Source organism: Acinonyx jubatus, chromosome B1 (genome assembly GCF_027475565.1).
Source record: "Acinonyx jubatus isolate Ajub_Pintada_27869175 chromosome B1, VMU_Ajub_asm_v1.0, whole genome shotgun sequence".
Lineage (NCBI taxonomy): Eukaryota > Metazoa > Chordata > Mammalia > Carnivora > Felidae > Acinonyx > Acinonyx jubatus.
The window spans coordinates 10,624,575-10,649,114 of NC_069382.1; the positions used below are offsets into that span (position 1 = coordinate 10,624,575).

Genomic DNA, 24,540 nt, shown 5'->3' on the forward strand with positions numbered 1-24,540 from the left:
GGATATCAAAAGGTAATATGTTTACCTAGAAGAATGAACATCACACAGAAAAAAGAGAGAGAGAGAGAGAGAGAGAGAGAGAGAGAGAGAGACTTAGTGTCATCTATCATCTTTGTGCCATTAACATTTTTTATTTGTATATAGGATAATTGTTTCATGTTAGGCAGAATGCGACTTTGCTATTGTCTTTAAAGATGAAGTATGTTTTCGGTTGACAAAAGAAAGCCAGAGTAGCTATATGTGTATCAGACAATATAGACTTTAAAACAAAGGCTGTAACAAGAGATCAAGAAGGGCATTATATCATAATTAATGGGTCTAGCCACCAAGAAGACTTAACAATTGTAAACATTTATGCTTCAAACGTGGAGGCACCCAAATATATAAATGGGTTAATCACAAACATAAAGAAACTCATTGATAATAATACCATAATAGCAGGGGACTTCAACACCCCACTTACAACAATGGACAGATCATCTAAACAGAAAACCAACAAGGAAAGAATGGCTTTGAATGACACACTGGACCAGATTGACTTAACAGATATACTCGGAACATTTCATCCTAAAGCAGCTGAATACACATTCTTCTCCAGTGCACATAGAATGTTCTCAAGAATAGATCACACACTGGGACACAAATCAGCCCTCAACAAGTACAAAAAGATCGAGATCATACTGTGCATATTTTCAGACTATAACACTAAAAAACTCAAAATCAACCTCAAGAAAAAATTTGGGAAGGTAACAAATACTTAGGGACTAAAGAACATCCTACTAAAGAATGAATGGGCTAACCAAGAAGTTAAAGAGGAAATTAAAAAGTACATGGAAGCTAACAAAAATGGTAACACCACAGCCCAAAACCTCTGGGACACAGCAAAGGCGGTCATAAGAGGAAAGTAAATAGCAATCCAGGCCTTCCTAAAAAAGGAAGAAAGGTCTCAGATACACAACTTAACATTACACCTTAAAAAGCTGGAAAAAGAACCACAAATAAAACCCTAAACCATCAGAAGACAGGAAATAATAAAGAGCAGAGCAGAAATCAATGCTATCGAAACCAAAAAACAGTAGAACAGATCAATGAAACCAGAAGCTGGTTCCTTGGAAGAATTAACAAAATTGATAAACCTCTAGCCAGTTTGATATAAAAGAAAAAGGAAAGGATCCAAATAAATAAAATCAAGAATGAAAGAGGAGAGATCACAACCAACACAGCAGAAATACAAACAATAATAAGAGAATATTATGAGCAATTATATGCCAATAAAATGGGCAATCTGGAAGAAATGGACAAATTCCTAGAAACATATACACTACCAAAACTGAAACAGGAAGAAATAAAAAATTTGAACAGACCCATAACCTTCAAAGAAATCGAATTAGGAATCAAAAATCTCCCAAAAAACAAGAGTCCAGTGCCAGATGGCTTTCCAGGAGAATTCTACCAAACATTTAAGGAAGACTTAATACGAATTCTCTTAAAGCTATTCCAAAAAATAGAAATGGAAGGAAAACTTCCAAACTCTTTTTATGAAGCCAGCATTACCTTGATTATAAACCAAAACATATGGCCAACTAATCTTTGACAAAGCAAGAAAGAATATCCAGTGGAATAAAAACAGTCTCTTCAGCAAGAGGAGCTGGGAAAACTGGACAGAGACATGCAGAAAAATGAACCTGGACCACTTTCTTACACCATACACGAAAAGAAACTCAAAATGGATGAAAGACCTAAATGTAAAACCAGAAGTCATCAAAATCCTCGAGGAGAAAGCAGGTAAAAACCTCTTTGATCTTGGCTGCAGCAACTTCTTACTCAACATGTCTCCAGTGGCAAGGGAAACAAAAGCAAAATGAACTATTGGGACCTCATCAAAATAAAAATCTTCTGCACAGAGAAGGAAACAATAAGCAAAACTAAAAGGCAACCAACAGAATGAGAGAAGATATTTACAAATGACATACCAGATAAAGGGTTAGTATCCAAAAATCTATAGAGAACTTATCAAACTCAACACCCAAAAAACAAATAATCCAGTGAAGAAATGGGAAAAAGACATGAATAGACACTTCTCCAAAGAAGACATCCACATGAAAACATGCTCAACATGACTCATCATCAGGGAAATACAAATCAAAACCACAATGAGATGCCAGCTCACACCTGTCAGAATGGCTAACATGAACAAATCAAGAAACGGCAGATGTTGGCCAGGATGCAGACAAAGAGGAAATCTCTTTTGCAGTGCTGGTGGGAATGAAAACTGGTGCAGCCACTCTGGAAAACAGTTTGGAGGTTCTCCCAAAAAATTAAAAATAGAACTACCCTATGACCCAGCAATTGCACTACTAGGTATTTATCCAAGGGATACAGGTACACTGTTTCAAAGGGGCACATGCGCCCCAATGTTTATAGCAGTGCTATCGACAATAGCCATAGTATGGAAAGAGCCCAAATGTCCACTGATGGATGAATGGTAAAGAAAATGTGGTATGTACATAATAGAGTATTACTCGGCAATCAAAAAGAATGAAATCTTGCCATTTGCAACTACGTTGGTGGAACTAGAGGGTATTATGCTAAGCAAAATTAGAGAAAGACAAATATCCTATAGCTTCACTCATATGAGGACTTTAAGATACATAACAGAAGAACATACAGGAAGGGAAGCAAAAATAATATAAAAACAGGGAGGGGGACAAAACATGAGACTCTTTAATAGGGAGAACAAACAGAAGGTTGCTGGAGGGTTTGTAGGAGGGGGTGGGCTAAATGGGTAAGGGGCATTAAGGAATCTACTCCTGACATCATTGTTGCACCATATGCTAACTTACTTGGATGTAAATAAATAAATAAACCAATTAATTAAGTTAAATGTAAAATAATCACACACACAAAAGATTAAGTATGTTTTCAAGAGATGTGTATGTTTGCCAAGTTGATGAGAGGTAGATTGTGATGACTTTGTAATGTATCAACATGGCTAGGCTGATACTATATTTTTCCCGAATATACTTTTTTATCAGATTCTGGTTCGAGTGGTCCACAGGAGAGATTCTTGTGAAGATCTGGAGGATGGAAGTAAGTATCTGCCATTTTGTTGCTCACACTCTTCTGTCTGATCTGTTGACTTACCTCCTAGACAGCAGTTGGACCTTAACTGTTCCACCTTCCTCCGAACATTCCTTTTCAAGGGCAGCTATGATGTTTGCTTCTTGACAAGGGTCCCCTGCCCTCTCAGGACACATTCCACCAAGGTCAGAGTGAAAAAGTGATATGGGCTTCAGTCCATTCTCATTGGCTGCAGTGTGTGTGTGTGCGCGTGTGTGTGTGTGTGTGTGGTTTCCAGCTTGTTGCATCGTGTGTGTGTGTGTGTGGTTTCCAGCTTGTTGCATCCAACTTCTCTTCCCAACTACCTGTCTTAAGTCCCAGCATCAGACACAAAAATAAGTCTTACATAGATTGCATATCTGGCTCCTATAATTACATAAGAATATCTGTGAGACATATAATCATATAATATTATTTTGAACTTGACTTAACCTTGACTGATACACACAATAACTTAGAAAGCTAGCATTAGAAATTTCCAAATTACTAATACTATTCATTCCACTCCAACTGACTACACACCACACAAATATTTGAACATCACGTATCACAGGAAATCCTTTGTCCTATTTATGTGTAGCTGTTAGGCAGTTAGGGAAGCTTGAGGGAAGAGGGATAAAGCAGTGCTGGCCACCCCTCAGAGCCACTGCTGAAGGTTAACAGCCACAACTTCAGAGCCACCTCTAAGGGCTAACAGAACAGGAAAGGTCTAGCCACAGAGCTGGCTCAAAAGCCACAGGGGACTTCTGAGAGCTGAACATGTGCAGAAATGGTGCAATCTGCCTTGCCTTTAAGATCATAACAAAAGCTCATTAGACACTCATAAATATACAATACATAAATACAATTATAACAGAAGGCATCATGGGTAGGTACACACACAGAAACCAAAATGTTATATAACCACGCTGTCCATCAAAAATGTCAATCAAAGTCAAATTTACCCAAACAGAAAACAGGTTTAAAAGGATGCAGCTAGAACTTCTCAGGCCATTGCCATTCTTGCTTCAGCAGTGACCCACTTTCACTCTTGAAAATATATTATACTTACCTACTCAATAAACTCTATCTCCCCATCCTGGTTTCTGGTCTCAAATTCTTTGGCACATCTGGGACAAGAACTGAATGACCAGGTAACGACTGTGAATTCTGACAAAGATGCTTTCCCTGACCAAACTCTGTTTAGGCTCTTCTGAACCCTCTACTCACACAGGCCTCAACCTTGGCAAGGGAAAACTAGGGACTCAAACCACAAATGATTTCCTTCAAACCGCCATGCCTATCCCATACCCACACAACACACTACCAGACATGAAGGAACACTAACAGAGATTCTAACCACTCAAGGCCACATCCCCAGGATGACGGCTCTAGTGCCCTCACGTTCTTGCTTAAGAAAGGTCAAAGTGGCCAGAATATACTATTTGTTCCAGCCGAAACCCAAGGAACAAACCCAATGAGCAGAAAGCCTGCATTATAAATCCTTTCTCTGCCCCTTTGCTATGTAAACCCTCTGCCATCAGAGCTGTCTTTTCAAGAACCCAAGATGCAAACATTCCAAGGAATCATTCTCACTCCTGCTCCCTCCTGGAGGAGAAGGGCCAATTCAGATGGCGCTTGCTACAACCTGTACCACTGTCTCCAGTCATAAAGCTGGGACAGGTCTGTTTGCTGAGTGTGAGCCATTTAAGAAACCCATATGGCCTGGTCCCATGAACCAAACCTCTTTAACACTACTGACTCAGTGCCTTTCCTTTAACACAGCCCAGGCTTGAAACAGTCTCCTGCCCATTGTTTGGTAAAGGTGATTCAGTTCTTGCTGGAGCCTCTTCCCTTTTGTAATAGTTACTCCTGAACAACACCTATCCTTATGCCTTTGACTAGTGTCAGGCTTTGTTATCTTGGTCAGTGAATTCCCTTTTAGGATCTGTATATTGAGCTACTATTCAGACTAGTGTGGGACTGGGAATCACTAGGACCCAAACACATAGTTGGAGATGCACTTTAGTTGCAACTTTGTCACCTCCTAGGGGTGAATTGGAAAGCCTGGTTGGTTTCAAGGTCTTTTAGCAACTTTCATAAACTATTATTCCCAAGTTATATCCAAGCAATTGAAAACGGGTCTGAGAAGTAACAAGAAACAGACCAGGCTAACGTGCCTTTATTTCAGGGACACTACATTCCCTAATCTTGACAAAGCATTACCAGAGGATTGCGGAAATTCCAAAATTATTCTTTCATTATGTGAACTTAAGAAAACTTTACAAACTATGAGGAATAAGCCTACAATTTCAGATTTCAAAGTAGCTATTCTCTTATCAAGACATAATTTAAAATATATATATCTTTTTTTTCAAAGAAAAATAGAAAAGCCCTTTTGGTTTATTGCATAGAAAAACATTCATTTTCAAAAATACAAATTTAATCTAGATTATTTTATAGTAAATTTAGGGTGAATAATTTCTTTCATTTCCTGTAGACATAAAGTAATCTTGGTTTGAGAAACATTTCTACTTCTTGCTATACCCAGTACTGTATGTATGTCTGTATATTTGTGGTTTACAACAATGAAATTACAGATTTATATACCAACTGGGGTGGCGGGGGGTAAATGAATACCAGGTTGCACTATTTCCCCTGGTTAAATTTTTAGCCTATAAATCAAACCATTCTGAATTACCATAAGTGTCCTTATAGTCAACTACCTAGCTAACTAGAACGTTAGGTAAACCTAAGAACACAGACATACTGACTCCTCGGTTAATGAGTTCTTTAAAGTCCCTCTTGTATTTGAGGCAATCAACATTAGCGACCTTGTCACTTTCCTTTCCTGTTGATTTTTTTGAATATCATTTTCTTTATCCTAAAAGGTCAGTGAGAAACACAGTGATTGTGTATGATGCTGAATGAATGTGTGTGTGTGTGTGTGTGTGTGTGTGTGTGTGTGTGTGTAGAGGGAGAGAGAGATACCGTGTTTATTTCAAAAAAAAATGTTAAAAAATGTTTCTTAATTTTAATCATAATTTGGCCAAAGTGAAATACTTTTGGTCTTTGATTTAGTAATACTTCCTTATAAGACCTTCAATTTAAACCTAGTATCATTCAAGACAATGATAAGGAACATATACAGATTAGTGGGGGGAAAAAGTTGAACTTATTTAAATCATAAATAGCATAGCTTATGTCCCCGACTGGCTGTTTCTGTAAATAAAGAAAATGAACCCGTTGTAGCCAAGGCAGTTTCTGTCCTGACCACACGTGAGAACATCTTGGTTTATAGAGGGAATATCACCTCTAATGCAGAGTTCACTATTTCTAACCCCAATCTTGGTTGTTTTAAAATTTATGACACAACTTATTTTTGAGCGCCTTTTCTACAAAATGCACAATGTCAGTTATTTCTAGATAAATGAAATTGTCTGATGAATTCTAGATGACAATTTCCTTTCCTCCTTTTACCAAGAGGAGGTCTAAGTTCTGGGCATCACTAACACACTGGCCACCTAAATAAAACTTCAGTTGTATAGAATGGTTAGCGGGAGGAGCTGAGTGTTTACTCTCTTGAGCTGACATGAGTTGTCAGATGTCAAGAATGTGATCCAGATGGTCCTATATGGCCAGTAAGGGACAGTGCAAATTAGCTGCGATTTTGGCCAGGGACGGTGCCAGATAGGGGCAAACATACTTCCTGACTAAAGTCGTACAGAGTCTATCCAGGCAGTTTTCTGGAAGGAGACATGGGGTCGTGGGGAGGTGTGCAGCGCCATCAAGGGCAGAGGCAGGCAAAGCAAGCAAGGCAGTTCACTGAACCCTGTGCAATGCCTGAGCCAGGTCCTGCATGCTACACCTATTCTCCATGATGTCATTCTCACTTCTGATGCAAGGCTGAGGGATTTTATCACCGATGAGACTGGGGATAGTATGTTTGGGCAGGCGCAGCCTTATCTTTGGTTCTTTCTTTTGCAGTGGACTTCCTCACAGTGTGTGTTCTTTTTCTCTTGATTTAATCCCCTTTATGAAGTTAGCCAAGAGAAGAAGGTTCTGCTTGATAGAAGTCTGCATTTGACAGTTGCTCTGTCCATGATTTGTGGGAACTTCAACCGAAGAGGTTAAAGAGGTACAAGTTTGGCCCTTGGACAAAGTCTCATTTCACAATCCAGTTTTCCACAAATTGTGTGATCCTTACTTCACTCCCTGTGTCTATTTTTTCTACTGGTTCAGAATTGGGGGCGGGGGGAGAAGTGATTATCTGCTTTAAACACGAAAACCTACTAATAGATTATTATATTGATTGATTCACTAATTCATTAAAGAAATTTTCATTAAGCACCTACTATATGTTGGGATTGGGGTTAAATCATGGAGATAAAATAATAAAAACATATGATCTCTGAACTCATTATGTCTGTGGCTTAGAGAAGATTGATATTAATAAGATTATTATAATAGCACTTGTGATTTCAAACTGAGATGATCTATTGATTGCAAGCGCGTTGTAAAGGGAATCGATCTTGATAGACTAATTTAAGAAAAAGGAGTGGGGTTTCAGGGAGGACTTCCTTATAAAAATGATCCTCAGGGTTAAATTTGCAGGATGAGTAAACAGCTAACAGACTGAAGGGAGACAGTTCTAGTTCGAAGAACCAGGAAGAGTTATCCCTCAGTCAGTTCTATTTATACTGAAATAATGGGTCAATGGGCATTACTAGGGGCCGATGGTCTTAAAGGAGCCCTGTGCAGATTTAAGGCAGTTTATGTTTACCGGGTCCTTGAAAATATGTTTTTTCGACAGGGCCCACACCTATGTTCTGTGGTCCTGACTGTGGTATGAAAAAACCACAGAACTCCCAAGAAACACAGAGAAGGCTTGTGTGGCTCAAAAGCAGAGACTCAACAGGAAAGTGGGATAGACGCAGGAGAATTAGAAGTAGCACATTTCAGGATTGCATTCATAAGAATTGTAGGTTTTATTATACGAACAATGGGAAGCAACTGAAGAATTTTATGATCAGATACGTGTTTTGAAAGTGTCACTCATATGGACAAGGAATTGAAAGGTGAAAAGTGATGGCAGAAAAGATATGATAGTATGGTATTTCTATTGTCCTTGTGAGAGATGATAATATTTAAGGTGGTAGCACATGTTTTTAGAGAGGCCTTGAGAACTTTAAAGCTGTAAGTCAGGGAGACAGCTGTGCCATGCAGAAAAGCTTATGTGTCTGACCTGGGCAATTTAACTCATAGTCGTAGTATTCTTGCTTAGGAATCTTGGGTGTAGTCACGGTTTATAGGAAAAGATTTGGGTATAGTTTTGCATATATTTAGCTTAACTTTTATCATACATATATAAGTCAGATCAAATCTTATGGAGATCTGAAACTCACAGGAAAATTCAGAAGTTCACATATACAAATTAAGAGTCATCATGTAATAATGGAAATAAGTAGGAAAGTACATATGGGGATCCTTATGGAGACAACTTTAAGTCACAATCTCAGTATTTCCAAAATTTAATGGTCAGGTGGGAGATGATAGTATGCAGGGAGAAAGAAAGGATCGAGGAGCAAAATGTAGGGAGAAAACAAGGAGCAGGTGGATGGAGAGTGATTCAAAAAAGATCAAACGGCCAGCATATTTGAAGAATGTTAGTGTTAAAGTACGAGGACTGACAAATGTTCACTGAATGTAATGGCTTTAAAGTCACAGGAAGCATCAGCAACAATTATTTTTGGAGAAAGTCTCTAGAGTCTACAATACTGATATGGGTTAATAAGTAAAGAGTGAGGGAGAGGTCCACACTCATACAAAGTGAGTACAGACAATTCTATCCAAAAGACTGGCTAAAAATGGGAGCAGAGTGAATGGGTGATAGCTGGAGGGCACAGTGAAGCAGAGCTGGGGAAATTGCTTTTATTATTGTTGGAGATATCGTGTGGTTTAATTTTACAAAGGGAGAACATTAAATTGGATTAAATGTGGAAGTGAAAGATTGATTTCACAAGTGGTTTTTGACTACCAAACTAAGAAAGAATTATAATCAAGGCACAGGTGGAAGTGAGACAACATAATTAATGATTTTCTCAGGTATTTAGTAAGTGCCTACTTAATGAGTCTGAGAAATGGGACCAGGAGGTAATAGGGAACAACACTTCTATAAACCGTGGCCTTCTCTGGGACCATAAAGTAATGTGTCATCAGAACAAAGTTTATAACCCTTTCACATTCAACTTTCAGAGACAGAATGTTTATTATTCTAAAGCTATCTACTAAAGTTAACTCAATTTTTCATTTGTAATCAGATCCATTTAAAATATAAAACCCTATGTGATACGGTCTTTGCTAAAGTGTTTCTTCAAAAAGGCAGACGAGCTAAATGTATAAACAGATACCTAACTGAACTGTGAAATTTTACTATTGCTATTGTGCTCAATTTACTTTGTTGAATTTTAATGTTAGGATGCTATCAAATCATAGCCACAAGAAAATGCCCTGCATTACAAATGTATATACCGAGTTCCATGAATGTTAATTATTTTATTCACACCAAATTCTCTGTTCAGTGAAATATTTGACTTTTTATTCATAACTGTTTTCTATAAAAATGTATTAAAGATCCCAAATTGTACTACAATTATTTTACTATCTTACTGAACAGAATGACACTGTTGCTCAATTTATTAATAGAAAAAAGGTAAGAGTAAAGTGTATTTGTTTTAAAAAGTAAGTAACAATGAAGTCTTTTTTTTCAAATTTCAAGGGCACTTCAACTCATCTGTCAATATAAAATCTAGTCAATATTCACAGAAACTGCCATTTATATATTACAAGGTATGATGAAAGAGTTTTGCTTTTAGCAAGTGCAAAGAGGAAAATTAAAATGCCACAAAATGTATGGAACTTGAAGAATATGCATTCTAGCTTCATTTGACAAGGGAAATTTGTCAAACTCTCAATTGTACTTATTAACCACATGGCTTCACAGTACCAGGTTTTATCTCCACTTTTAAGTTATATTATAAATTTGGCTTTCTAGTTAACAAAATACCCTGACACAATGATACCTTCTCCACTTACCAGGTAAGATGAACTTTCAGCATCAGCTTTAATTAATATTTTCCTTATTGTATTTTGACTTGCTGAAAACTAGCATATTTCCTAAGTTTATACATAGGTGTTCTCTAAATACTCAGTTCTGGACAGTACATCACAACTGGGAAGTCTGGAAATGCTAATAGAAACAGGTGGTATTTTCAAATGGAAAACAGCCACTACTGAGTTCATTTATGTTAGGTAATTACACTTCTCATTACCTTTTCCTGTTGATGCCAGATTGGTTGTGATTCCACAGGGAATACATACCTAAAAACTGCATTTTCACAATTACCTAGCACTTATTTTGTTCCAAAACTGATCCAGAATATGAAAATTTACAGATTGCGATGAGACATGATTTTCCTGCAGCTAGAAGAACGCATGTCAATTTAAAAATTCTCACTCAACACATTACCAAGACATACCCCTTTTCACCTGTTAGCAGGGCCTTAATCGATTAGAAATCTCTTACTGTAAGTAGTAAGAAATGCCAAATTCCAAATAAGCATCCTTCTAATATTTTCTTAAAATTAAGTTTTGAATGTTACTAGCCAATATTATGATTTTGAAAGAGAGAAGGAGTGATTGATTGATAGATACTCAATCGTGGGCAGCTAGTTGTTCTGAGCCTTACTCTTAATTGACAATGAAGAAAGTTGTTTGCTTTTGCAAGAACAAAGCAATGAAGATCCATTATTTTGGGGATGGACAGAGCCATCTCAGGATGTAGGATGAAACTTGACTGTGTTTTAGACATGTTCAGATCCATTTGTCAGTTAATGTATAGAGCTCAATTTAAAATCTATTGGACTAAAGATTAGTCCAATCTTTAGTTGGACTGGATTTCAGTCTCCTATCTTGATTATATACTGGCTTTTTATAAGAAAACATAGTATATTTAGTTTGCAAAATAGTGGAAAAATAAGCAAGAGAGAAGGTAAACAAAGAAGCACACATAGACCAGCACCAATGTTAAGTTTCCTCCTCCCGCCTACAAATACCAACTGTGTCCCAATTCTGATTCTTTCCACCCCTCAAACTCTTCTAGATTAGCCCTTTAATTAACAAACCAATTACAGTCAGGGATCCTGATATTTTTTCTCTCTTAATTTTATTTTTGTAACTATGAATTTCATCGTATTGGTCACATCTCTACTTCACGTATACATGCAATTCTTATATATCGCAGACATCTCACAGAACTCATGCTTTTAATATTTAAGGACTTCTTTTGTCCCAATAACCAGCAGTCTTGATTATTTCACATCAAAGGCAGCAGTTTGCATTCTGTAAAGCATCATTTTGCCAGTAGCGCCATTCTTTGTTCAAAGTAATGTGCAATTTCTCTTCACATTTAATCATAACTATTTTGTTTACTTTCACAATTGGGAAAAAATGATTTTCCAATATATGATTTCTCTTCTCTTCCTAACAAACTATTTTCAAATGTTCTGCCCCAGAGGCACTTTCCTTCATTTCTCTTCCTTTCTTGCTTAAGACACCTGTCAGTACGTTTAATATTTTCTATTATCTCTCCAACAGAAGGGGCCTCAGGCTGTAGCCTGACAAAGGCACCCGAAGGTTATCGACTTCTCAAGTAGACCCCAGCTGTCACTACTTTCCTGTCCTCTTGTTCTAAACAGGGAATGATTGAAGTGTTTGGTCTAATGATGTTTTAACATTTATTTAGGGCTCATTTTGTGTCAGGTCTTTAACATGTTAGAGATACAGGTCCTCCCTCCAAGGAGCTTACATTCTAAGATATTCAAAGAAGACAGATATGCAAAGAAGCCCTTTGTAAAACATATTTTCCCAAGTGCAAGGGAACATAAATGGAAAGAAGAGAGGGAAACATGAAAGGAGAATTTACGACAGAAGCCAAAAAGAGCACTGGCTCTCTGTTGCCATATTAATTGTAGAGCCAGTCTTCAACAACAGAAAATAATTTCCATTAAAGAATCAAAACTGGGGAAAATGAAATTGCATTTCTAGTTTTTATTCTCACATTTCTATAATTCCCAATGTAAATATCAACTTTCAGATAATACAAGGTGGCTTATTTCAGGACAAATCTCCACAGAAAACGATTTGTTCTTGGAAGAATTGGAAAGATTTCAATGTTGTTTCACTCGGGGATGAATCTCAACATCAGAGAAATACTGGAATGTCTAGTGGCTTTGAAGTCTGGGTAGAAGAGTAGGGGTAGATTTTAACTCTTCCTTGAATTGTATTCAAATTACAGAGAAAAAGGCATTCTGAAGATCATTGGCTAGGAAGACAGCACTGGGGAACAGCATGTGTATTTTGGATTCACAATTTATGATAGCAGAGTGATAGGTGATATACAAGAATTTCTCCCTCTATCCGGGAAAAATGGGTTGCCAGGAAACTTTACTATCTGAAAAGAGACTTAGAAAAGAAGATTTGAGGTACATAAAATGAAAAATCCTAGAGAAAACCATAAGAACACAGAGTATGAAAAACAACATGTTATGACACAGAAAATACAATTCTCAGGGTGAATAGGGAAAAAGTGAAAATAGTTTCTATAACCTACAATTTCTATATGTCAATAAGCAGTTGCTGCCATCAACACCCCTTTTTGTTTTAATAAATAAGAAGGCAAAATTTTTACCCTGGGAAGCAAATAGGAGATATCCTAGAACAGCAGTCAGCAAATTCTTCCTCTATGTAGCCAGATATTGTATACAGATCTCTTCAGCAATTATGCAATTTTGCCTGTATATTGTGAATATATTGCCTATATACGTGTGAAACAGTTACAAACAACACAGAAATGAATGAAAGAAAAGAAAACTTTATTTTCAAAACCAAGTGGATTGGCAGGTTTGGTTCATGGGTCATAGTTTGCCAATCTCTGTTCCAGAACCATTGAGGTTATTTGTAAAACGACTCCCAGTTGGGCTTTTGATCCCTCACTTCTTTTTTTTTTTTTTTTTTTTAATATTTGTTTATTTCTGAGAGAGAGTCAGAGTGTGAGCAGGGGAGAGTAGAGAGAGAGGGAGACACACAATCCGAAGCAGGCTCCAGGCTCCGAGCCGTCAGCACAGAGCCCAATGCAGGGCTCGAACTCATCAACTGTGAGATCATGACCTGAGCTGAAGTCAGACACCCAACCAACTGAGCCACCCAGGAGCCCCAGTCCTTCACTTCTTTAGTTTAATTCTATGGCATTTGATTTTTATTTTTTTAAAAAGGGATAGTTTTATATATAATATCATAAAAAAAACATGTATTTTGAATTTTAAAATATTGTAAATTTGATCAGTATTAATCCATTGGTAAGTTTCAGGTCACCTACAAAGTCAACAAAAGGGAATACATTTATATATCAACAGTGAACTAGGTCACATTTATAAACACACACATTTATTTAAGATCTTAGTGTTGTTACCTCACTCTTTTCTCACTCAGGGCTCTTTGTGAATATTCTTCCCACTGTACCTCACCTCCTTTAGTCTTGACCAGGGGTACACGTTATTCTCAGAGACAGCCCCTCGCTGTGCTGTAGAATGTCAGCCATGCTCTGATTGGACCTCTACACACTGCTGAGGTGCAAGCACCCAATGTGTGACCGCAGGAGAATGGTTGTTGGGCCCTTAATGGAGCTGAGGTAAGGTGAGGCTCATGGCAAGGAGTGATCTAAATAATCTTATGACTCAACTGGCGTTCTTTCATTCAGCAACTGTCAAAAGTGTACATATCCAATACATCCATGCTATAGCTACATTCATCCTTCTACAAGATCTCTTTACTGAAACCAGTATGACATTCACAACGAATCAAGAAATGGTCACTCTTGTAGAGGCAGCCCTGCTCCAAGTTCAGCCAATTCCTTGACTCATTTTATCCCCCACTATGAGGAGAGACCATCAGGACACTCGAACCAATACATCTGACTGCTTTGGTCTGGCCTCTCAAAGTTATGGACCAAAAGCTTCAACAAAAAGCATGTACTTTTCCCAATAACAGACATAGTATTTTAGCACTTCATACCCTACATCCCCATTTAAGAAAGGAAAGTAAATTCCCAACATTTTGGAGATGTAGTTCTGTTAATAAACCTTATTTGAGATACTCAGTTCTGGTCAATGATGACATTACAATTTCCTCTAAGAACAATGAAGCTACTCACTTTATATTTGTGTAACTAAGGGAACCTAATTAGAGATTTTCCCCAAACAAAAGGAAATCTGCCAAAGGTACATTGAATTTCTCTCTACCTCTAAGGACATAAACTGTGGCAACTTTTAAATACATGTAGTCCAGCTCCAAAAAGATTAAGACACAGTATTCACCAGGCACCCAATTCCAATACAATTAGAATAAACAAGTATCGACAGCAAATTTCCTAATGTAATCTCTGAGGAAAAACTGAAGGCTTTCAAGGGAAGCTAGAATCAAAGCATGTAGAAGCAATCACTGTAGGCATGCCTTTAAAAGATGAACATGCCTTACGGAAAACCAAATGGAAGTACCAAATAGCTTGAACACCTATTCACACAAAATATCCTGTTTCCCTGTGTGGTTTCCTCTGCTGGAAAACCGCCCCCAACTCCATGAAATCTGTTTGGTTCACTCCCTCACCTCAACTGGGTCTTCACTCACAAGACTTCTTCCATGAGACCTTTTCTAGACTCCCCACCAGAGACTGAATCTCCCTTCCCCACTTTCCTCCACACTCCATTCCTCTACCTTATTTTGTTTTTCTCTTCAGTATTTATCATTATCAAGCTTTGTTTCACCTGGTTTATGTTTTTTTTCCCCCTCACAACCCTAGATTAGAATGAGTGCTTCAAGAAAGCTAAGGCTTCCTTCTTACACATAGTAGGTGCTAAGTAATTTCTTGGTAAATAGGTAAATGACTGAATGGATGAATGAGCAAGTGAGTAGCTCTTTCCCACACAATAATATAAGCCAGCCCATTTCTCTTCACCAAAATTTAATATGGAGTTAGGATTTGTGGAGACTTTTATGCAATTTAAAAATACTCATTTTCTACTTCAGGTCTATCAATGTTTTCTTTGCTAACTTAAATTTTTCTCAGCTTGTTAGCATTTAATGCTTGATAATGCCACAGCAGACAACCACCCAAATATAGGGGCATTTTATCAGAGGTACAAATAATTGATGTAAAAAAATCAACTTAGTCTACAGGCATGGGGATGAAGAAGAAAAATATTGGTCTAAGTCATTCTACTAACACTTTCCTTAGCCTGTTCTCAGTCCTTGCAATGCCAGTCATGAAGTATCTTATCTTAAAGCACAGACTGTTTCTAGGATGTCTATTTGCTCTTATAAATTACATATAATTTAATTCCTTACTGATTAGAAATGTGAAAAAAATATCTCAATAAAATACTTAAATATAAAATACTTGAGCATACATTTAAGAAAGCCCAGAAACTGTGTGAATAACAGTATAAAACATATTGAAGGTCAAACATATCTGAACAAATGGAAAAGTATTATGTGCTCTTTGATGGAAAGAAAATAATAAAATTGTCAGGTCTCCCAAAATTAATATAAGGATGTACTCCAAGTTCAATTAGGATCCCAATTGTTTTTTTAATTGGATAAATTAAAATGTATATGGAAAAATTAATAACTAAGTGGCAAGGAAATGTATGAATAGAGAATAGGAAGGGAAAAGTTCCTGTGCCTCATTTTGCTGCTGGAATATGAGGAAATGATGCTTTCATATCTTACTATGGGAATATGCAGTGTATAAGCTTGGAAAGAGAACAGACATTATCTAGTATAATTACAAACACACAGACCCTGGGATTCAGCTATGTGACCCTAGAATTCACTCCAGAGAAATAAAGACCTTGGTATATGAGGCATATGTACAAGGATGATTATTATACCATTGTTCAAAGGAAAAATAGGAAAAATAACTACAAATCTTTCTAATATCCACGGATAAGGCAATGACTGGGAAAATTATGGTAAATTCAAATTATGGAATATCACAAGGAGACTAAAAATCATAACTTTATTCTACCTCAAATGACTTGGAGATATTCATATTAGGAATCATTTAGCGAAGAAACCACAGATAAATGTGTGAGATATGATGAAGCATATCTATTTGTATCTAAACATATGAATGAATACTAGGCAGGATGTGCAGGTGTGGGTTTTGGGGCAAAGACAAGGAAATGTGGAGATGTGTGGAAAAGCAAAAGTCAAATAAAGGTGGCATTAAAAGTAAGGCATATATAATATGAACACATTTATGCATTCATATAAAATTATACACACACTCAGAAACCCAGGAAATGCAAATCAAAACCATAATGAAATATAACTTTATGACTCTAGGGATGTTATCATCAAAAAGACAGGTAACAACGTGTCAGCAAGAACATAGATAAATCGGAACCCTCATGCACTGCTGACAGGAATGTAAAATAGTGCAGCTGTTTTGGAAAACATTCTGGCAGTTTCTCAAACAGCTAAACATGGAGTTACCATATGATCTAGAAATGCCACTCTTAGGTATAGACACAAAAGAAATTAGAACACGTGCACACAAAAAATGTACACAAATATTCATAGCATATTACTCAATAGCCAAAATTGGGCGAAAAAAAAAAAAAACGTCTATCAGCTGAAATATGGATAAAGTGGATATGGATAAATAAACGTGGAATATCCATACAATGGAATATTATTCAGCCATTAAAAAGGAGTGAACTACTGACACATTCTACAACATGGATGAACCTTTAAAACACGACACGTGAAAGAAGCCACTTGCAAAGGACCTCCTGGCATGATTTCACTTAAATGAAATGTCCTGGGGGCATCTGGGTGGCTCAGTCAGTTGAGTGTCCCACTTCAGCTCAAGTCATGATCTCACGGTTCATGGATTCAAGCCCCACATCGGGCTCTGTGCTGACGGTGTGGAGCCTGGAGCCTGCTTCAGGTTGTGTCTCCTTCTCTCTCTGCCCCTCCCATGCTTGCTCTGTCTCTCTCTCAAAAATGAATAAACATTAAAAATTAAAAAAAAATTAAATATCCTGAATAGGCAAATCTATAGAGACAAAAAGTAGGTTTGTGGTTACCTAGTTCTAGGGGGTGTGGGGAGACTGGCAGTGAATACTAAGGAAAAGAGGGTTTCTTTAAGATAGAATGGAAATGTTCTATAACTATACTGATGGAGGCACAACTTTGTGAACAGGCAAGTAAAGGGGGTCTGAGCGGCTTCTCTAAAAGGGACCCTCAAAAGTAAGGGGGAAGAGTTAAGCTGAGTACCCCTCCAAGATGACCATGGACACAACCTAATGGAGGCCACCACATTAGCACAGTCCACGCACATCAAATGGAAGGGTGGATGGACAGTCTGAAGTAAAGAATGCCTACCAGCATAAGGGGACATTTGTCTCCTCCTCCTCCCCTACCTTTCTGCTCCTAACAACAGCAAAACTACAAGTAGAAGGGGAAAGAGGCACCCCACTGAGTGATCCTGCTTCCATATCGCCTCCATGAAATATTCAGCCCACAGATGAAGTCGCTGGGAATTAGGCAAGGGTCAAAATCTGTTGACTCTGTGATTGAATTTTTGAAAATGAGTAAAACTGAGACTTACTAATAATTGAAAGTGGCAGGAATTTTATGGAATCTGAGGAACCTGTCATTAAGCCACCTCCAACCCAGTGGGAAATCTAGATTCCAAAGGTAGTATCTGGGCAAAATAAACTTCTGTCATGTTTACACCCCAACGCCTTAGGCAACAAACTGGCTGCATTATTATCATTCTCTTTCCAGTTGAATCTTTTCCATCAGCTTTGAAAGATGCTTGATTCTTTTAACAAAATATGAAAAAAATGAACAAAACATTTTTTGCTCTCGTGTTATCTAAAAGTTTTATTGGGAGTTTGACTACTTGCTGATTTCAGTTACTTTTATTCTCTTTTGTCACCTTACTGCATTATCTGCCTCTTCTCTCTTACCATACCACCAAAGGTCTTTATTCTCTGCTATTAAATGCAGAAGACACTTTTCAACCAACACCTACCTAACTCAGACTCACGGCAGCATCTAGTGCAAGTGAGCATGCCTTTAAATAAGCCCAGTTAATAATGTCCTGAAATAATCTAAAGTTCTCATACCAAGATACTCTAAACCTAAATATTTCAGCAAGATTCTCCAGACACAGTCACACACAAATCCATATACAACCAAGACAATATTTCAACATTCTTCATAAATAGTAATTAACCCCTTAAAATGGTGTTCTTAGTCCATATTCAAATTTCTACAATTGATCCTAATGTATTTTTTTACGATTAAACTTTTTTTCCTAGAAATATCCTTCTCTAAGCTTTCAAGGCTCAAGTTTCCCTATTACTTCTACTATCCATCAGACTTATTCCTCCCTGAGTCTTTTTAGGGCATTAAATATGAGGTTCCTTGTCAAATCCTTCCACGGAGTTCTTTTTTTTTTCATTCTAGTCTAGGTACTCCCCCCATAGCTATGACTTCATCACCTTAAACTCAACAAGACTCCTATTTTTATCCCCAGTATCTAATCTACTGAAATGCGCTATATTTACTTCCTAAAGAGTGTTTACTTGTTCACTTTTCTCATCTCTTCAGCCACTGCATTAAGTACAAGCCATCCTTCTCCATGACCTCTGCCATGGAGCCTTTTCACAGCCACATTACCAACTGGTTTTCTAGACGTTACTCATTTATTTATTTTATTCATATTTGGTATTTCTAATTTTTAAAATTTTCTTTTGGAGGGAGACAGACAAAGGGAGAGCACATGCGGGAGAGGCAGAGGGAGAGAGAAAAAGCATCTTAAGTAGCCTCCATGCTCAGAGTGGAGCCCAATGCAGGGCTGAACCCCACAACCTGGGGATCATGACCTGGCCCAAAATCACGAGTTGGACGCTCAACCAACTGACCCACCCAGGAACCCCCATATTCGATATTTCTAAATGATGTTAGTATTCACACTTGGCCCATGTTTGCATCTTGTGTCCAAATCCATGAGATATTGGTAGTTGAGAAAGTATTTTGTAGTAAGAATATTCTTTTTAAAATCAAAATATTAAACCACTTTGTTGCTTAAAACTTTAAGCTTTCCATTTTTTTTATGATGAACCCCAAACTCTTTAACGTGAACACCACCAACAAAAATACTTTTGTGAAAAAAAAAAAAAGACTTTGTGTGATCTAAGCCCTAAGTCCCTCTCTTATTTACCAATATGTTCCTCCATGTTTTCTTCATTTTGCTCTATAGGTTTTCTTTTAGTTCCCAAAGCCCACAGTTTTGGGGTGTTTTTACGGCAGCCATTACCTACAATTCTCATCAGTCAACATCACCTTCATTGCCCACAGATATTAGTTATCAGCTCAAATATTTGGTCCTCAAGAAATATTCACTGTTGCATCCTCTCAGGAAAGCATTACCACAGTTGATAAAAATAACTCCTTGTGATATTCTGGATAGGAGGCTCTCTTCTCCACTAGTCTGTGAGACACATGAGGTGTAGCCAGGTGTCTGATTTTAACTGAGTTTGGATGTTCAGCCTCAACACAGCTCCTGGGTCATAGGGATCCTCAATAAATATCCATTGAGTGGGGAAAGAAGTCGACAAATATTTGCTTACTTATCTAAACCATAATATAACTTAGAGCAGGTAGATTTTGTAGCTAGGGTAATAATATTGAGTAAATATACAATATAAAAAGTGCAACAGAAGTTGATCAAAGGCAGGAAAAAAAATTAAAGACGAAATTCAGACAAAGAAAAAATTAAACTTGAGCAGGAATGATCAATTATGAAAGATATCTTTGCAAAAGTTTTAAATTTAATGACAAAGGTAATATCCTCAGAGAATACAGGCTGAAGTTCAAGCTACTTAGAGGGGTAAAATAAACAAGTTCCATCATGACTACCTCTGTTTTCTGCTGTTCCTGGTGCTATTAATATCCCAATGCAGTGGGAAACCGGCCCTTCTTTGGAAACCTGATGTTGCCATGGGCAATGAAAACAAAGAAGGTTCAAGACACAGAAAACAATCCTATTAATTTGCAGGTGTCAGGGCAGAATGGTTCTACAGTGCAGTTTACACACCATTTAATTAATGAAAGTCTATTGTGAATGATAGTTTGCCAATGAGTCAGATAAGATTCAGATGTGATGGGCAGTAAATCAATGAAACAGACATATCAGCACAGTTGGAAATGGAGAATGAAGAAAAAAAATGGACACACTGTAGTAGCAGACACTATTGGATACTAGAAAAAAGAGAACTTGATAATTTATGTTTCTGTCCCTGCAAACAAGATGCATTCTTAATTAAATAATTTGATACTAGTACATCCTTACTGCTTAAGTATGCTCCCCTTTTATTTTGCACAAGGTACCTGATGTATGGGCATGTGCATATTGATTTCTTGCTAATTTTGTTTTTTATTAAATGGTCTATGGTATATTTTGACATAATCACAGAAAATTAGATTAAGAATGGTTCTATAAATGTCTCTCTCTTTCTCCTTTAGTGCCTTCAGAATCAAACACACACACATGCACACAAAACAAAAAGCAAAAAGAAAAGCAAAAAAAAAATAAAAAACCCCACAAAAATCAGCCAAATACTGTTCTTCCTTCTTTACTGGTAGATGTAGGAGGCAGCAATTTGACTTTTACTCTGGAGGGTATGTGCTGGCATAATCCTGACCATGAAATTAGACAACTTTACTGGTGTCATATCCTGAATCTTCCCCAGGTTTCTCTGCCGTCCTTGGAGCACATGTGTGTTGCAAAGCCTATGTTGTACAAGTCACCTCCAGGTGTGGGGGCCCTTTTGAGGGTGGGCCCCATGTGCCTGCATAGGCAAAACACTCAGGAAGCTGGTCCTACCAGGGAATCATGATGCTGCTGCTGCCTTTGCCCCTGTAGGTGTTATGTTCAATTAGATCTCTCTACAACTTTCTGCAAGCTTAGTACTCATGACTGCTGGCACATAAGGGCCACCGCATGACCTCTATTACTGGGGAGTCCTATCACCCCAACTTTCTGACCATTTCTCCTAATCAAACCTGAAACAGATAAGAAAGGACCACTGAACTTTGCAGTTCACTGCAGGCCAAACTGAACTATATGTTTCTTAACAAAATAAGTATTTCACATACATTTCCAAACGTGTTTGTATAGAACTCTATTGGCCAATATGGTCACTGCTGATCTTATTTGGTTACTGAGGTCTCGAAGTGTGACTACCAGGAATTGAGATCCGTTGTAAGTATAAAATAAATCCCAAATTTTGAATATTTACTAATAAAAAGTAATTATCTCAATGATCTTTGTAATATTCCATGTTAAAATTAAAATATTTTGGGTATATCACATTGAATAAGATCTGCTATTGAAATTAATTTTGCCTGTTTCCTTTTACCTACAGTCAAAACGATTTAAAATTTCATAGGAAGGACTTTTGAATCTGAGAAATAGGTAGAGATGTACTCTTTGTCAGTATCCTGCTAAAGAAAACTAAAAGCCCTAGACATCACATATTAAACATAAGAAGACTCTGAGCAGTTGGGGGGGGGGGGAGGGGAAGGCAGATCCACTAGGAACTTCAGAACCTAACTGGAGTTCTCTGGATTTTCTTTTTGCTCTATGATATCCCTTAGAGCTGCAGAAGCTAGCAACCCAGAAATTCCCATGAAAGCAGACAAAAATATCCACACGAAAAGTCCATTCTCTAATCAAAGAACAGGGAAAGGGACTAGCTACACACACAGAAAACTTATAGATAATAGCTGCTCTACTCTAGCCAAACATCACATTCAAAACTGTAGCCTAATGTCTACCCATGCCAGCAGAGGCTGAGTGGGGAGCATGGGCTTTGGTGTTCCTAGGACTGTAACAAGACAACAAACATCCTCCAGAGGGGTATCAGAGAAGGTCCAGTAGGGAGCTAGGACTTTACTCCCACTTACTAATTATAACATTCACCCTCACCCCCTTCCAACTGTGTCCATAAAAACCACATGTGGAGTCTAGATGTTCACCCCGAACCTGCGAGCATCCCCACCCATCCCTGTTGTAGGAATGGCAGAAGTGGTTCCAGGGAGAGTCAGCACGTCCAGCATCCCTGAGAACTACCCATATCCCTGCGCCATAAGACAAGCCTCAACTTGTTAAGGCTTAAAATAATTTAAATCATATAGTGTGTTCTACAAACACAATGGAATCAAATTGGAAACCCATCACTGAAAGACAATGGGAAAATCTCCAAACATGCCTAAAGAACCTACTTCATAGCATGCGCATCTCACTGAGCATTTTGAAGCCTTTCTGCCTACAAATTAGCAGGTGAGAAGAAGCAGCATCATGTTGGCAGGATAAATGATTCTGATCAGGAGGAAGTAGGAAGGCTTTTACCAATTAAGAGGGGACAGACATATGTTTGGAACCCATGTTGTTCACTTGAGTGCCCCTTCTTACTCTCTTGTCCAAATATAACTGAATGGATGTGTGGAACAACCTGGCATTAGGAGGGCATGATAGCCCAGAGCTCAGACCCTTGTGGAATGAGTTTTGGTCACATTAGAGTTAAGCAACCAGGATTAGCTGAGAGCTGAAGGTAGGGTGGATTTAGAATGGGTAGTGCAACGTGGAGATGATGGGTACCATTTACAGCCTCAAGTCCAAGTCTGGAGTTGAGAGAATCACAGCATCTCACTCACTGCCTTCTCCAGAGGTCTCCTCTACAACAGACACCCACAGCAACTTGGAATTGCTTCTCTGCAGATCTGAGAGGAGAGGTGAAAACATGCAGGAAAAAAAAAGGTGAACTATGGAGAGGGTACACCCCTCTTTCTCTTGGCTTAAGTATGTGATTTAAAGATACAGCTTACCAGAACTTACTGATTCACAATGCGTATTTGATTCTTAGAACTAAAAGGCAAAGGCTTAGTTTAAAAGACTTCCTAGTTCTATTTTCTTAGGCACCACATTTTCCTAGAGAACAAATGGACACAGGTTCAAGAACCAAAAAGACCTAATCTTTGTTTTGACTCATGCTTATTTAGCTGGAATAAAGCATGGTGATATCTAATGATTTTAGGATAAAACCAACTGTTTTTCCTGGGCTCACTGTATTCAGAAAAGTAGAACTGCACCTTGTGGAATTCTTAGAGATTGTTCTGGAAGATAGTTGTAACTAGGACGTTTACTTCAGGCTTTTACCTCTCCGTTTGGTATAAATGTGTCATATAAAATACATGAAAAAGTTCAATAGTGTTTCCAGCTGTCAGATATTTGTACAGGAAAGTGTCCTTACGCTCCCCATTTATTTTAGATGCAGAGTCTCATACCTATCTTTTGAATTTCCTGGGTCCCCCAACATAACAGAAGATTTTCACTAGTTCTCAACATATGGTTTGTTATCTCAACATTTTCTGAGGTGTCATTTGGAGACAGACCACAGTTTTCAGGGAGACAGTTCACACTACACAAAAAATATGGCTACAGCACTCCAGAACCCAAAAGGTATTCATGATAATGTGTAAGGTAACGCCCTCAGTAGCTTGAGCAGCATTTCTGACACGTTAGCTCCAGGCAGTACCATCAAGGGGAGAATTGGAACTGGACGGAAAACCTATCTCTAATTCCGTCAATCTTCCTTCTCTCTCACTCCCTGCTTTCCCTCTTCCCTTTCTTCCTCCCTCCATCATTCCACTTACTTCTCTTCTCTCATTATTTCTTCCCACTTTCTCTCCCTCCTCCTACTTCAAGCCCTCCTCTCTCTCTCTCCCTCTCCCTCTCCTGCTTCTTCCTTCCATCTCTGAGTTAGAGCTTTGTAAGAAAACTAGCTTACCCTGAAGTCAATCTGTCTTATTTATTTCTCTAGCCCAAAGAACTCTTATAAGTATGGACCACCTTTTCATAGTTGTTTTAAGAATTCTTTCTTCTGGGGTGCCTGGATAGCTCAGTTGATTGAGTGTCTGACTCTTGATTTCAGCTCAGGTCATAATCTCAGGGTTGTGGGATCGAGCCCCACATTGGGCTCTGCATTGAGCATGGAGCCTGCTTAAGATTCTCTCTTTCTCTCTAAAAAATAAACAATTCTTCTTCATGTCTAGAGAAGGAGAAGTGTCCTAAATGACATATATTTTTTGATTTCTTTAATTCCAGGACACATTATAAAATTATGAGGTCTATTAGAAAGAAGGAAAATCTGGGGCACCTGGGTGGCTCAGTCGGTTGAGTGTCCGACCTTGGCTTTGGTCATGATCTCACAGCTTGTGAGTTCGAGCTCCAACTCTGGCTCTGTG

At 38.0% G+C, this 24,540-nt stretch overlaps 1 long non-coding RNA gene across 4 annotated transcripts in view; it reads right to left on the minus strand.

Moving 5' to 3' along the window:
* Window positions 1-24,540, minus strand: part of LOC113604622 (uncharacterized) — a 122,117-nt gene that overhangs the window by 61,089 nt on the left and 36,488 nt on the right. For 2 of the 4 annotated variants that reach the window (XR_008295817.1, XR_008295818.1), the window contains one exon: window positions 22,895-23,016. The exons of the other annotated variants lie outside the window; for them this stretch is intronic. This is a non-coding gene — a long non-coding RNA (uncharacterized LOC113604622). The remainder of the gene's footprint in view (window positions 1-22,894; window positions 23,017-24,540) is intronic. 4 annotated transcript variants of the gene reach the window in all.